Here is a 15496-nt window from a genome sequence, read left to right as displayed (position 1 = left end):
TGATTAATTATTTTCTTTTTTTCCTTTTGAATAGGTGTGCAATGACCTCTCATTGTCTTTGATTTGCAATTCCAAATGACTAAAAAAGAGAGTTTCTTTTCATATGTTTATTTGCCATGTTTATATTTTTTTTGACAGAATGCCTATAAAAATGATTGCCTGTACTTTTCATTTTTTTTATTATCATTACAGAGTTTTGAGAATTTGTCATATAACGTATCCTATTTCAGGTAACTGACTTGGGAGCATTGTTTTCCTACCTGCATCTGGTCTTTTTGTGTCATTAACAGTGTCTTTCATACAGCAAATATTCAAAATTCTGATGTGGCCTAAGTTATCAAAACATAGACATTGTGGTTTTTGGTGTAAGACTTAAGAACTTTTTGCCAAACAATCATGAAATTTTTTTTCCAAAAAAATCGGTACCATTAGAATATACTTAGTCCATAATACATTTTGACTTAATTATTGTCTAAGGTGTCAGGAATAGATCAACATTTATTCTTTTTAATAAGGATATCTAATCATTCCATCACCATTTGTTGAAAATGCCATCCTTTCTCCACTGAATCGCCTTCATACCTTGGTCAAAAATCAATGATCTGTATTTGTCAGTCAATATCTGAATTTGAAAATCTGGTCCATTAAACTATGCACCTAACTTTTTGAAAATATAACTGATTTGGTTATAGAAACACTAAGATTAAATATTAAGAGAAAACAATATGAGTTTTCTGAATTCTCTTGTAAATTTGTTTTGGCTATTCTAGTTTCTTTTACACTCTATATACATGTTAGAATCCTTTTATACTGTTGGTATTTTATCTGTATTGTATTTAATTTATAAATTAATTTTTAGAGTATTGACACCTTAAAAATATTAAATTTTATAATCCATGAATAGTATATCTTTATATTGGTTTATTATCTTCTTTAATTGTTTTCCTTTGGCGTTAACAATTTAGTATAGAGATCCTGTATATATTTCATTAAGTTTATGCCTAGATGTTTCAGTTGTGGAGAAAACTATTACATATAGTACTACTTCTTAAATTTCAGTTTCTACTTGTTCATTGCCATCAGATAAAAGAATTATTGATTTTTGTGTACTGACCATGTATTTATGACTTTGCTAGACTTATTACTTACTCCTAGGGACTTTTCTGCAGAGCCTTGGACATTTTTTACACAGAAAATAATGTTCTGAGAATAGAGATGGTTTTATTTATTTATTTCCAAATAGATCTCTTTTACTTCATTTTCTTTATTTATTGTACAACCTAGAATTTTCAGTATAATGTTGAATCAGAGTGGCAAGAGATGACACTCAGTATGAGGATAAATTTAATTAAGATGATGGTAGCTTGTTGTGGATATCCTTTATCAGTATGAGGAAGTCCTCCTCTATTTCTAGTTTGTTGAGAGGTTTTATAATTTTAGAAATGTAACTTTTGTTGAAGACCTTTTATTGCATATATTGATATGATTATTTAGTTCTTATTTTTAGATCACTTATACAGTTGATTAGAGTGATTGATTTGTAAATATTAGAACTTTTGCTTCTCACAATGAACTCTACCTGATAAATTGCTTGATTAAAATTGATAATATGTTGATGAGGACTTTTGTATTCATGTCATAACAGATATTGGTCATCAGTTTTATTTTCTGCATGTATTTTTTTTCTGTTTTTTACTCTTAAGGTAATTCTAACCTTGTAAAATGAATTGGGAATTCTTCTCCTTTTTTTAATTTCCTGAAAGAAATTTTGGAGAATTGATATATCTTTTTTAATGTTTGGTAGAATTTGCCAGTGAAATTTCCTGGACCTATAGTTTCTTTGTTGGAATGTTTTCAACTATGAGCCCAATTACATTAAAGTATATAGGACTATTCAGGTTATCTATGCCTTCTTGTGTGAGTTTTAATATGTTGTGTCTTTTGAGGAATTGATCCATTTTATCTAGGCTGTTGACTCCACAGCCATAGTGTCCTCATTAATAAGGAAATAGTATCCACAATTATCTTAAATGTGAGATTGTTTCATAACCCAAGATATGTTCTATCTATGGGAATGTTCCATATGCACATTAGAAGAATGTATATTTTGATTTATTTGATTCTATAAATATGAGTTTGGTCAAGTTGTTTGGCAGTATTATTCTACATCCTTGATGACTTTTCTGTCTAGCTGTTTCCTCAGTTATCGAAAGAAGAGTGTTGAAGTCTTCAAGCATAACTAGAGATCTATTTATTCCTTCAAGTCAATCAAATTCTACTTCATATTATTAAAGCGCTACTGTGAGATGTGTGTGCATTTAATATTGTTGTATGTTCTTGGAGAATTGATTCTTTTATCATTAAATATCACCTCCTCTTCCCTTATATAACAAAGTTTGCACTGTATATTTATATAAAATTTTTTAAAATTCAAACTAATAAGCAGTGACAGAAAGTACCTCAGTGATCATCTGGAGATGGGAGAACATTAGGGAGCTATTGCTAAGAGACAGGAAGAAACTTCTGGAGATATATATATATATATATATATATATTACCATCTTGAACAGGGTGCTGGTGTCATGAGTTTGGGCATATGTTAAACCTAATTCAAATTGAATATTTATTATTTATTAAACTGATTGTAATGAATTATTCTTCAGCAAAGCTGTTTTTAGAACACTATAATTGTATTTTAATCAACAGATCATAGTTCTTCAGGAGTGAAGCCAGATGTAACTCAGAGTAAAGGTATCTCAATATTGTTCAGGAAAGAAGGGAAACAAAGAAGGAAGTAAGTACTCAGAAAGTCAGCTAAATAAAAAGAAGAAAAACTAGGACTCATTGAGAGGTTTCTTTCAAATGTGTATAATCCACTGGTATGTATAACTGAAGACAGCAACTTCAGTACAGGAGAACATTGGGTTCACCATCAGTACAAGTAATGCCAACCTGAATTTTTAACCCACAACTCCCAAAACTCCTGAAATAAATCCAATATATTGTATATTGTTATAGAATTAATAAAAGGCATTATCCACTCACCTAAAGCCTAAATGAATTTCAGCAGAAAGTGGCTAGCATGAAAAGCAGAAGGGAATCTCTCTGCCAGGCTTTCATTCAGGCACTGGTAAGGAGGTGAGTACATGTGCATAATGGAACCCCAAGAAATGTACACTAACACTCTTGACTCAGCACCCTGGAAACTACAAAGAAGTGACTGTGGCAATTTAGAATCCTTCAGACCCTTCAATCTAGGTGTCAAGATTCACTTGGCCAAAAAAAAAAAAAACCCTCCAGTATTCTCTATGTTTATTCACAGGCTGCCTGAGGCAGAAAAGAGGCTACACTTTGGAATTTGGCTTTTTCCAAGTTATAGAGGGCATTTGGAAAGGCAATAAGAGACCCAGAGAGCTCTGAGATGTCAAAACAGACAGATGTAGCAGTTGGACAGTTGAGCTGCCTTCCTCCAAATGCAGCTATATTTCTGGATCTCTAAGCTGGCAACCGAAAAATTACCATCAATCTACCATTTTCAAAAATGAAAAGAAAACTCACTCAATAACAAGCTAAAAATTGGTGGTGCTAGAATTTAGAGCTGGTTCTTTCTAGTAACCTTTTTAAGCATCTGTATTTCAGTTCTCTTCTGAGGATCACACCCTGAGTAAGAACACCGGGAGAAAGGAAGTAAAGAGAAGGGCAAGATGGGGAGGGATTGGGGTACATTCTGAAAGAAAGAGTATCTGATCCCATTTCTTGACAACCATTGTCACCTTCTCCTACTCAGGAGGAAAAAATAAACAGAGAAAAATCATCAAATGTATGAAGAGACTTACCACATCACAAAAGGGGAAGTGTGAACAATGAGATTTTTCTCTGCCAGAATCAACCTTTGATTCCACTGTTGAAAAGGGTGTCCCTGACTTGGAGTGTAGCCAGTAAGACAACTTACTTATTCACATAAAAGAAAACTGTGGAGGCGGAGATGGGGTGGGAAACAGGTGCGAATTTGAATCCCGTTTCCATCATTAACTGACTAATGCTGAACAAAAGATTTACTTTAACTGAATTTCAGTTTTCTTAAATTAAAAATTGGGAATTGCTGGATGTGGTAGTGTGCCTCAGCAATCCCGCAAACTCAGGAGACTGAGGTAGGGAGATCACAAGTTCAAGGCCAGCCTGGGCAATTTAGAATCTACGTCAAAATAAAAAAGAATTAAAATTCTGGGGCTGCAGCCTTGGGATAGAGCACCCCTGAGTTCAATAGCCATTACCGCAAAGAAATTTTAAAAAATAAGAATGACACTGGGTATTATTTATTGTACTATTTTTTAATTTAGCTAACATAAGCAAAAATGGTCATTTGTTAAAAAGAATTCTAGCAATTTGCAGGATTAACAGAGAAGCAAAACAGAGAATCAAGAAAATGCGTGGGCAAGCAGGACCATTATAGTCTCAGAGAGGACTTTCACAAAGCAAATAAGTGGCAATGATTTTCAGCAATTTTAAAGCTCAGTTCAAGATTTATTGACCCCCCAAATTAACTCTAAATGGTGTGATTGTTTCATATCCCCACCATGGCTAGGGCATCTTAATTTACCAACTAAATGGACACAGTAAGATGGGGAAAAGTGATTTGCTAAACAGACATCACAGTTCTATTGACATAAAACAGTGGAATGGATATTTAGTAGGCCAACATAAGTGTCTAGCACACATCCTCAAAAGGTTGTTATGGAGATTAAATAAGAGACTTTCAGTAGAGCACTTAGTAAATGAAAGCTAAATTCAAACAAGGCAGGTAGGAACATCTTACCATCTGGTGCTTAGAGGACTTGGCCATCCTGAACTTTCAGACCAGAAACATGACCCATCCTGTTTTGTTTTCGATTAATGCACTTCAAAGGAGCTAGAGTCAGTTCAGCCATTTGCTTTAAACCTATCAGAAAAGAATCAACACAATCTCCTTTAGAGCCCTTCCCCTCTTTCCCCCTAACCTTTATTTAGCAAGAAAAACTTTCCCTCTGGCCCTTCCCTTCCCATTGTCTTGTTTTAATGTCCCTTAAAGTGAAAAAAAAAAAAAAAAGATTGGCAAATGACAATTCTAATTGTGGCTGTATCCTTGGAAACCACAGAAAATTGGCTATTTGGGTCTTATTTGTTACAGTGATTTTCATGACAACAGCCAAGGGTATATTTTAACTACTGTTTTTACTCTTATTCAATTAGAAAATAAAAAATGTTTAAAGTCAAACAGCCCTTAGACTCACTCGGGCTGTTTTTGTTTCTTTATTTGCCTCAGTGGTGAGCATAATAGAAGCAGCAGACAAAGCCAGTCCAGATTCTTCCCTTCCTGGGTCTAGCTGCATGAAGGAGGTCAACATTTTGGTGAGAATAAAGTAATTTAAGGCCAAAAATGTTTTCAAATTTTGCACAGGCAGTTCACAGCCATTGATCTCAGACCTGCCCTGGCCAGAGACTCTTTAGAGAGTGTGGATAACTAGAAGCAAAACCATTTCCTCTCAGGATATAAGTTTGAAGTCAGTAGTATCAAGTTGTTCTAGGCAGGAAATATGAAACTGTCACCAAAAACTAAGACTCCAACTCTAAATCTAAGATTGCAACATAGCTTGGATTTCAGGAATGATGATCCCACATCCTTTCTACTCACACTTATGCTATAGCACAAAGGAAAGGGACAAATGGCCACCAACTCTCATTAAATTTTCTTCACATTTCCATCTGCTCAGGGGAAAAACTGAGTCTGACTCTACAACTCTGGGGAAAAGGAGGGGAAGACAGTTATTTTCTTACTGAGGCCATACATCATTATTGCTTTGCAGCTAGAATCTCAAGATAAATTCAAGGCAGGGTCCTCCACCCAAAAAATGCAGTTAATATCCTGTTCAGCAAAATCTAGTGTCTGAAGGGTGAACAAATGGTCTAAATCTAACCTGTCCAATGCTCTAGCCTGTGAATCTGAATCTCCAGGATAGGATGTAAAGGCACAGAAGGTCCTTCAGTGATTAGTCATCTACACTGCCGTATGTGGGTGAAAGTCAGATGGCAAGGCAGTGATTATCTTAGATCAGCAGAACTCATCAGGGCATGAATTCTGGAACCAAGGAAGTCCCTATAGTGCTTCCATTAGTGATGATATCTCTCCAGGGGCAAATGGTCCAACAGGGCCTTGTAAACAGAACATTCCTGTTCAGGGGTGGTGGTGGGGCTTTGCCTCCATTACATCCTTCCCATGTCTACTTCATCAGCCTTCTCACAGATTCTAAAAAGAGACGGAATATAGAGTATGGAAGTCAATGCAGGAAACATCTAACTATTTTCATAAGCTTTATTTTATTATCTAGGTGTTCAAGGATTAAAAAAGATTTTGTCATACAGGAATTCTGGAGTGAATAAATTTTATCTACTCACTCCTAACCTTTTCTATAAATTCCCTTTTCTACCAAAGGGATGAGAAGAAATGCCCCTTCATCAAATATAAGAAAACCAGAGAGAACCAACATCACTGCTGGACATTCTTGGAGTTGTTGGTAAAAGATGCTGAATTTGAAATCCACCGCTTGGTTTTCAGTGGGGCTGTTGTATACCAGGATGGCATGACCATGTAACAATGCTTAACCGTCCAAGAAAAATTGTACATGGCTCAAATGCTGATCACAGTGGTGGTCCCCTGGAATACATGCCTAGGCATTGCAATATATGGCTATTGGTAGCTAATAAGGGAGTTCTACATGACAGGAAATAATGCAAAGCTCACTAAGATTCTGCTTGAACTTTTTCACCTCAAACATTTTATGCCTAGCAGAGACAATACCTCAGCCTTCATGATAGACCCCTTTATATTTGAGTTACCTCCTAGATTCAGGCCCTTTTGAACCAAGAAAAACCAGACAACCTTGAGGAATGCCTCAGAAGTATTATCACAGATACTTACCATGAATATTTCTCCTTGTCTTTCCCAAATGGACTTGGGGTCATTTATCAGGCTAAGTAGGCACTGGACAAATAGATTCATCCAGACATTGCAAAGTTATTAAAAGTTAAATTTAAATGAAAGCTTATCCCTTGGGACCTAGAATGTCTTCACTGTGTATAGAAAATAATGAGAGTTTTATAGAGGTCAAGTATTTTTAAATAGATTGTGTCTTGAGTCTCTCTCATAGTGTCCCAGTTGGTTCTTAAACATATATCATGTATATTTCCTCAGTTCACAAGTATATTTTAGACCAGCTATCCTCAGCAACTAGCACAATCACAACTGCAACCTATTCCAGGGAGTAAGTTTTATTTTGGTTGAAAAAGTTTCTAGAACTCCGTTTCTGTACCCAAACACTGAACCAAAATATAATGTCATCCCTGTGGAAATCTCAGAGTTAGGTTCCACTCTTCTGGACTCAAGAGTTGCAGCATGTTCACTCTTCTCACATAGCCATTTAACTCAGCGGTTAAGCTGGTAGAGAAGATGGAAAAGTCCTCAAGAACATGACAATTCATGGTCATATGTTTCAGATAATGATTCCATTTGCAGCAGGTTTGCTAGATTTTATCTGTTTACTAGAGGAAATTAATAATTGGCAGAAGGTGATGATTGTTCTTTTTATCAAGAAGTTTTCCTTACCCCACCCCCACAAAGAGACACTAAAACCCATTGCTTTCACCTCACAGAAACAGCCATACAACTTTACCACGTAGACTTACCCCATCTCAGTGCTTCTGTTTGTGTTTTAGAATTTGGTGTTCAATGACCATGATCTGACCATCCCCAAATGCATCATACTGGTTCATTATGTTAGTAAGACTAAGAGCTCAAAAGCAGTAAATACATCAAGATATAAATCCCTTACAAAAACAGACTGCTTCCAAATTCTGGGGATCCAGTAATCTGGAACATGTTGGCATATCCTTTCCTAAATGAAAGACAGATTCCTGGATCTTATACTCTCTCCCTAAGAAAGATGCAAAGTGGCCTTTGGGGATTTTTACAGGCAAATTATACCATATTTGCTTGTGTTTTTCCAATCTATTTATCAGGTTATTAAAAATGTTTTCAGCTTCAAGTGAGTTCAAGAACAAGAGGAAGTTACCCAGCTGGTCCAGGTTGCAGTGCCAGCAGTTCTGTCACTTGGCTCTCACAACCCAGCTGATTCCGTGATGCTTAAAATCTGTGGTGGATGAGTATGCTGCTTGGAGGCTGTGACAACCCTGATGGGAAAAAAATCACAGTTCTTAGGTTTATGGATAAGAGCCTGTGCATTCTTTGCAAAGTAAATATCATTTTGGAAAATGCTCTTGCCTCATTCTATATCCTGGTTGTTATTTATCTATGTGCCCATTCAAACTGAGTTAGAAATCATGGATTGAATTACCTAGGAACACCACACCATAAAGTCAGATGCACACAGCAGCACACCTTTATCAAATGGAATAAGTGTATATGGGACTGGGCCCAAGCGGCTCCTAGAGCAGAAGAAAGTTGCATGAGCAGATGGCTCACGAACACAGCATGTTTTCTCTTGGCGCACCACCATCCCACTATCAACCCACACTTTTGATCTCATGGGGAGTCCCTTATGACTAGAGCAACAATAATTTATCATACAAGCAGAGACATTTTGAGCTAAAAATTAGGCTAGGATAATAGGCCTAAAATGGTACTGTCCTAGCCAAATCAGTGTGCATTGTCACCCTACCAAAAATTCAATGGGTTTTCAACTGGGAGTGATCATTTTCTACTCCCCGCAAAGCATGTGGCAATGTCCAGAGGCATTTTTTGTTGTTACAAGTGGGGGGAGGTATGCTATCAACATCTAGAGGGTAAAGGTCTAGGTCTCTGACAAACATCCTAAATGCACAGAAAAATTTCCCTACAACATAGAATTATCCAACTTAACACATCAATAGTGCTGAGGTTGTTATACATTTTTTTCATAATAACTTAAGGGGGGAAATCAATTCATGGAAAATTCTGCATGTTAGCCTTACAACATATGAAAGTGGACAGCTGTAAGTAACATCAGCTGCAGCAATGGACTGGATGCAAAAGAGTTTAGCATTGGGAACTTTTCCTAGTAGACTTAAGTTTAACTGTTACAACTCATTTTCCAATTGGATTGGAGGAAAGATTTGCTGAAGTAATGATCCCTATATATCTATGACCCCATGGTCATGTCCTTGCAAGGAGCAACGTTGGAAGATGACTGATGAGATTTGGGGAAAATGAATATAGATGTATTGCTTATAAATTGGCCTCAAGAACTCATTGATGAAGAGAGTCTTAATTAACAAGAAGGTCACTCTGAGTCTTTCCATTGCTCTCCTCTCTCAAGTTTCCCAATGAACTGTTCTGCCAACCATACAGTCTAGCATCATCTAAGCCATTTTCATCCCTATATATCCCTTCCCCCATTCCCCAAAGCCAGCTGTTTGGTCAATTCATGAATCCCACCTCTGTGTGATCCTACACTTCCAGCCTCCCTTCTCCACCTGAATTGCTGGGACCCAATCTAGACTCTCAGGCCCTCTGCATAGATTCTATGGCACCTACTTATAGTCTTTATGTTGCCAGCAAATTCCTTCACTCCCAGATCATCCATAATGCAACATTCATTTCCTTTTATAAAGAAATAAATTCATTTCTAAATCCTCCATCATCTCCTGTTGTCCTGGCAAACTTCCCATAATGTTCATCAAAATTACCCAAGTGATAGGGAAGAATTTGGGTCAGCATTTCTCAGTCTAGAGCTTAAATTGATTTCCCGATATTTCCAACAATATTTTGGCATTTCATCCACACTGCAACAGTAGCTCACAAAAGTTTGTATTTTTCTCCAAAACATTATTTTTCATTTGGAAATAGTGTTTTCAATTATTCACCATGAAGTAAAATTACTTCTTTGTGACTGGTAGATACTACAGTTTTCCAGATTCTCTGACATGTTACTTTTGTCCCAATTTGAGAGGAACACACCCATGGACAACTCTTCAAACTTTTACCATGATGGGAAGACCTGGGAAGCAGATCCTGTTCTCTATCATTATGAAATCACCTCAAAACAGTCATTTGTTCCTTTTCCTTCATCCATGGTCCATTAACATGTCAGGAGCTTTCCTAAACCAAGTTTCTGTTCAAACTACATCCTCAATCTGAAATACCCATGGTCTTTAGAAATGAGTCCTCTACTTGTCCTTCAAGGAGGAGTTGCAATGCCAGCACCTCTGTTAAAAGCAACAGCATTTTCCTAATTTAGAGAGGCAATATATTTAACTTAGTCTTCTCACCTTCCTAGTCTTCTGCATAGAGTAGGTATCAATTGAATTTTTATTGATGTAAATCATTGCCATAAATGTTGACATTAATGTCAACCACCGATGTTATCATATAATAAATTTAACATATAACACTTGTTCTCTCCCACATTCTTTTTCAGCAACATAGAAAACCAGGCACCAGTAATAGTATTATGAGTTCATTAACTTTGCAGATGAAGAAATTAAGGCTAAGTGCAGTCAATTTCTTATGCAAGATCACACAGAAACAATGAAAGCTTTTTCATCCTCACAGGGAGAAGCCAGGTGCAGAGTACTGGATAAAGCAAGTGAAACACTGGACACACTGGACATACCACTGCAGAAACAATGATTGACAGTCATGGCCAAGGATTATGGGTTAGAAACACAGTGTTAAAATCTATGTCTTACTTGCAAGTCTGTATCACTTCTCCTCCCATCTTGGTCACAGACATATACTAAAGCCCAAATAAGTTGTTTGCACCTTTTCTCTGTATCTGTTTCAACGTTATAAAATAGAAACAGCAATATCCACACTCTGTGCAACACATATGAATTACAAAGATAAATAATGGGATTAAAGTTGAAGAAAGACATAGAGAAACAGCAATGGTTAATTTATCTGGAGGAAAGTATGTTTCATAAGAGTAAAAACAATGCCTGCTTTTGGTGGCTTCTCAATCTAACTACCCCAAATCCTAAAGCAATTTTGGGCATGTGTCTTTTCTTTGACACTTTTCTCCCTTTCTCAAACTCTCACTCTAATAAGAAATATTCCCAAACTAAATGAAGAAGCTGGAAACTTTCTTTAATTTTCATCTAACAGTTTTGCTATCAGGTTATCAGTGTCATTCCTGTATCTGAGCTACCCTGCTGTTGTGAGTGGAATGTTTGTGTCCCTCCAAAATGCATATGTTTCTAACCCCCAGTGCAATGCTATTTACAGAGGGGAACTTGGAGAGCTTATTAAATTTTGATGACTTCACAAAGGTATGTTACTAATGGTGGGATTTGAATCCCTATTTAAGGGGGGAAAAAGTCTAGAGAGCTTACTCTCTTTCTCTTAACAATATGAGGATACAGAAAGAATGCAATAGTTTGCAACCAGAACAAAATCTTTCACCAGGAGCCAAATCCATTAACACCTTAATTGATACTTCCTAGCCTCTAGAATTATTTGAAGTAATTTTCTATAAGGCCATCCAGTCTACAAAACAGTCATACATCACTGAAGAATGGGCATACAGCTAAAAAAAAATGCATCATTAGGTGATTTCATCATTATGTGAACAACATCAACTGCACCTACCCAAAATAGTGTTATAGCCCACTACATACCTAGAATTATAAGGAATAACCACTGTCATACACGCAATTCATCACTGACCCAAATGGCACTATATGCTGCATGAATGCATTACATTACAGCAGATCAAACAAAAGAAGACACTGATTTAAACCTCAGACAACCAGTTCATTTTGCCATGCTATTTTTTTCTACTTTGGAGACCATAGAATTGACTCCTAATGTCATCCATAAGCATTTGATGACCACACAAAGAATACTCCAGAATGTGGGCCTACATGCCCAGGTTTTCCCTTGTAATCCCCCATCTCTTGAGTTTACCCTAATAGACAAAAACAACAGTATTTAAAATGCACTTAGAATAAAATTAATATCAGCCTTTCGCTAAACAAATTAAGCAAAAATGTCCAATTTCTATATGGCCTGCTCATTCTATTCTTTTTTTTTTCCTATTCTATTCCTTTGAAAGAACACTAAAGTTTATTCAATCTGTTGGAAAGGATTAAGTCCAAAGTCAATAGAGATTTTTTACTGCACCATTGAAATATCAAATTGACTCCAGGACATGTTTCTGTGACTAGACAACTCTTAGATCTTATTCATCAGCCTGCTGAACAGTTCTTTTTTCAGAAACATAAAGACCATCCAAAAATTTTCTGATATCCTTGTTTTTTCACTGTTGTGGCTTGCTGAATTTGAAACAAGTTCAATATCATTTCCTTGAAGGATTAATTCATCTATCTGAGCTTGAGACACTGAACAAGCAACACCTGTCCTCATCTGAACCATGCGGATATATTTTTCACCCAAAAAAATTTGGATTTCAACAAGAGACTCATTCTCCTGAATAACAATGTTGATGGGGAAGTGAGCATACACAGACCTCATCTTGTAACGGAAGCCTAGTTTAACACCCTTGATCATGTTCTGTGCATGACTACAGATGGTGCGAACAGTGGCCAGTTCCTTTCTATTTCCCCACCATTTGTCAACCCATAGCCTTTTCTTTTTCTTTCCAAGGAGGCTGAGTTCCACACTGATATGATTGAAATCCCTCTGGAAGGTTCATCTTGGGCCCTTCACAATAACTGTACATCCCCTCAGAGTAGTATCAACATGTTCTGGAATGTCGACAGTCTGAGTGCTGAGAATGGTGTTCATTCTCGCAGTAGATGCGGCAAAGTCTGTTCATTCTATTCTTATGGATAGATCTAAGTATCAAGTCAACATTTAATCAAAGATTGCTGAATGAGCAAAGACTCATAACTAGAGGGATGAGACGATTCAGAAAGAACTATAAGTTATCCCAATATGTCAATCTTACAGCAGAGGTTGTCTGAGAGTATTCCTAGTTTAACAATTAAGGATTAAGAGATACGAAAAATTGTGCTCCATATGTGTAGTAAGGATTGTAATGCATTCCACTGTTGTTGTATATTTAAAAAATAAAATAATTAATTTAAAAAAACAATTAAGGTTTAAATAGGCAATATGCTCCAATCCACATGGCCAAGGCAATGCATTCCTCTCTGGATTCAGATGATAATTTCAGTAATTATTGAATCAAGAAAGCACACCAGGATTTCATAAGAAATAATCTCAAGTCCATTATGATTAACTTGAAAGAATTACCTATCTGTAAATAGTGGTACTCTATCTATAGTTATTTATTCATTCAACAAATGTTTATTGAGTACATGCTACATGCCATCAATTTTTGGTTATACAAAGCTCAATGAGAATGGAATAAGAAGGAATGATAAAGAAGTAATTAAAGTGAGATATTATGTTATTAAAAAATAACAAGCTATGCTAAAGTACTAAATACACAGATTTTGGAAAATAAATGAATTTATTCCTGCTCATGTTATGGGAAAGAAATATAGAGGTAAAATTTTTATCCTACTTGAAAGATTATATCAATTTTCCTCCCTCTTTGGCAATAGACATACAGTGGAACCCAGATACGTTATTTATGCATTTTCTCCCTGTGTATTCACAAATATTAGCCAATGTTATTATGCAGTTTTCTAAAGCTCTCTTCCAAATTATGACTTGGAGACCTATATGGTTTCCATAATGAAACTTCAATATCACAGGTTCTTTGTATTCATGCATGCAGAGAAGACATTCCGGTTCTGAGCTCCTATAGATCAGAAGTGACTTATTACTGCCATTGTGTTCTGTAGATGAAGATGTATCACCTGTTTTACCTAGATGCATAGGATTGAGAAAAGGTAAGGGAGCATATGACTTAGCTCTGCCATGGATATAAGGGGAGTAAGTAGGTAGCTAAGTGAGAAGTAGAGGAAACAACAGTCTACACAGAGAAAAATAAACTTCATGTGCAAAGTCATTTGAGATCAGAAATATGTTGGCTCAGTTACAAACTGGAAGACCACTATGCCTAGAATACAGTGAATGAGGAAGAGAAAAGCTCCCTGCAAGGATGCAGAACTATGAAAGGACAAAAGGCAGACCAGACATGAGTGCACCAAAGCAATAAGGTAGGAATTTACATATAATGCAAAGGAAAGCTTTAAGGATATTTTTAATAGAATAATTATATTACATGTTATAATTTTTATGAAGGATCAATGTTATTACTTTAAGAGAATGGATCAAAGAAGAAAAGAATGGCCATTTGGTCAACTGTGCCTGGTGACAAATGATGATATTCACTGATGAATTGGAGGGAACTCTCTTGGACAAGATGAATGTTGTCACTTACTGAAATGACTGCATATTTGATAAAATAGGTTTTAAGAGGAATTCAAAGTTGTATATCTCAAGTCTCAAATTCGTTTAAAATATTCAAATGGAGATGCAATGGAAATTGAAGTACATAAGTCTCAAACTGAGATGATCCATCCAAGCTTAATGTGTATGATTGGGAATTGATAACAATCAGAGGAATTATCATCCAGGGAATGAATCAAATCCCCTGGAAAGAGAGAATTCAGAAAGCTCTGAGACTTCATAGTTGGTAGAGAAGTAGTGAGGCTCAAATGAGTTTAACATGTTATCCCAATTAAAGGAAGTGTCTCAACCAAGTTGTAGTCCACTGTATTAAATATGGCTTAAATTTCAACTAAGATAAGAATCAAGAAACGGTCTTTGGGGTTTGGAATCAGAGTTCAAAATGAGTTTCAGTTGAGCCATGACAGAAGCAAACAATTTGGAATAATATGACCAACATATTGGGTATCAGAGAATCAGGTGTAGTTACTTGTTCTTTCTAGATATTTGTGTAGGAAGAAGAGCAGAAAAATGATGGGGCTAGAGTCAAAAAAGGATTTTAGTTATAACTCACTTGTGTCACCCCTCTCATATAGGCTTGAAAAATACTAAGCAAGACAAATAAGAATGGAATTTATCATGTGGGGCTGTTTGAGGAACTTTTCTAAGACACTGAGGCAGTCAGTCATTCTGAGTTGAATTTTCCAGTTTCTCCTACAGATCATTTGTCAAAATTTTAGCCTTTCTCTATGCCCAGATCTTTCTTTCCTCATTCAAGTGTCTTGGACATGCCTTCAGACTTTGTACCCCTTTCACACCTTTCCCAAGATAGTTGGCCTCTTCATCAGGTTCTATCAGCTTTGATGGCAGTTTGAACTCCTTGAAAAAGATTAGGCCATAAAGCCCTGCTACATATTGGGCTCTCAGCCAGACCACAGCTCTCTCGGACAGGGTCCTTCTGCTACTTCTTTTCCTGGTTCATAAGAGAGAAGACAGATGACAGTGCTGATGTGACTAAAGCTCAATTGAAATATTAATTACTGAACTCCATTAGAGCTTCACCCAACCTCAATTACCTTCTCATGAGCTAGTCTCAAGGGCCGTTTTCTGCTCGCTTATGACTAAATCATATGCTACATCTCT

General features: G+C 36.3%; 1 pseudogene; it reads right to left on the bottom strand.

The window, feature by feature from the left end:
• Positions 1-12209: 12209 nt before the first annotated feature.
• LOC124088050 (large ribosomal subunit protein uL6-like) lies at positions 12210-12775 on the bottom strand (annotated as a pseudogene).
• Between the last annotated feature and the right edge of the window lie 2721 nt (positions 12776-15496).

This window comes from Marmota monax, unplaced genomic scaffold, assembly GCF_021218885.2.
Source record: "Marmota monax isolate L192 unplaced genomic scaffold, Marmota_monax_Labrador192_F-V1.1 WCK01_AAM20220418_F8-fsc00021, whole genome shotgun sequence".
NCBI lineage: Eukaryota > Metazoa > Chordata > Mammalia > Rodentia > Sciuridae > Marmota > Marmota monax.
This window is presented reverse-complemented; position numbering and strand designations above follow the sequence as displayed.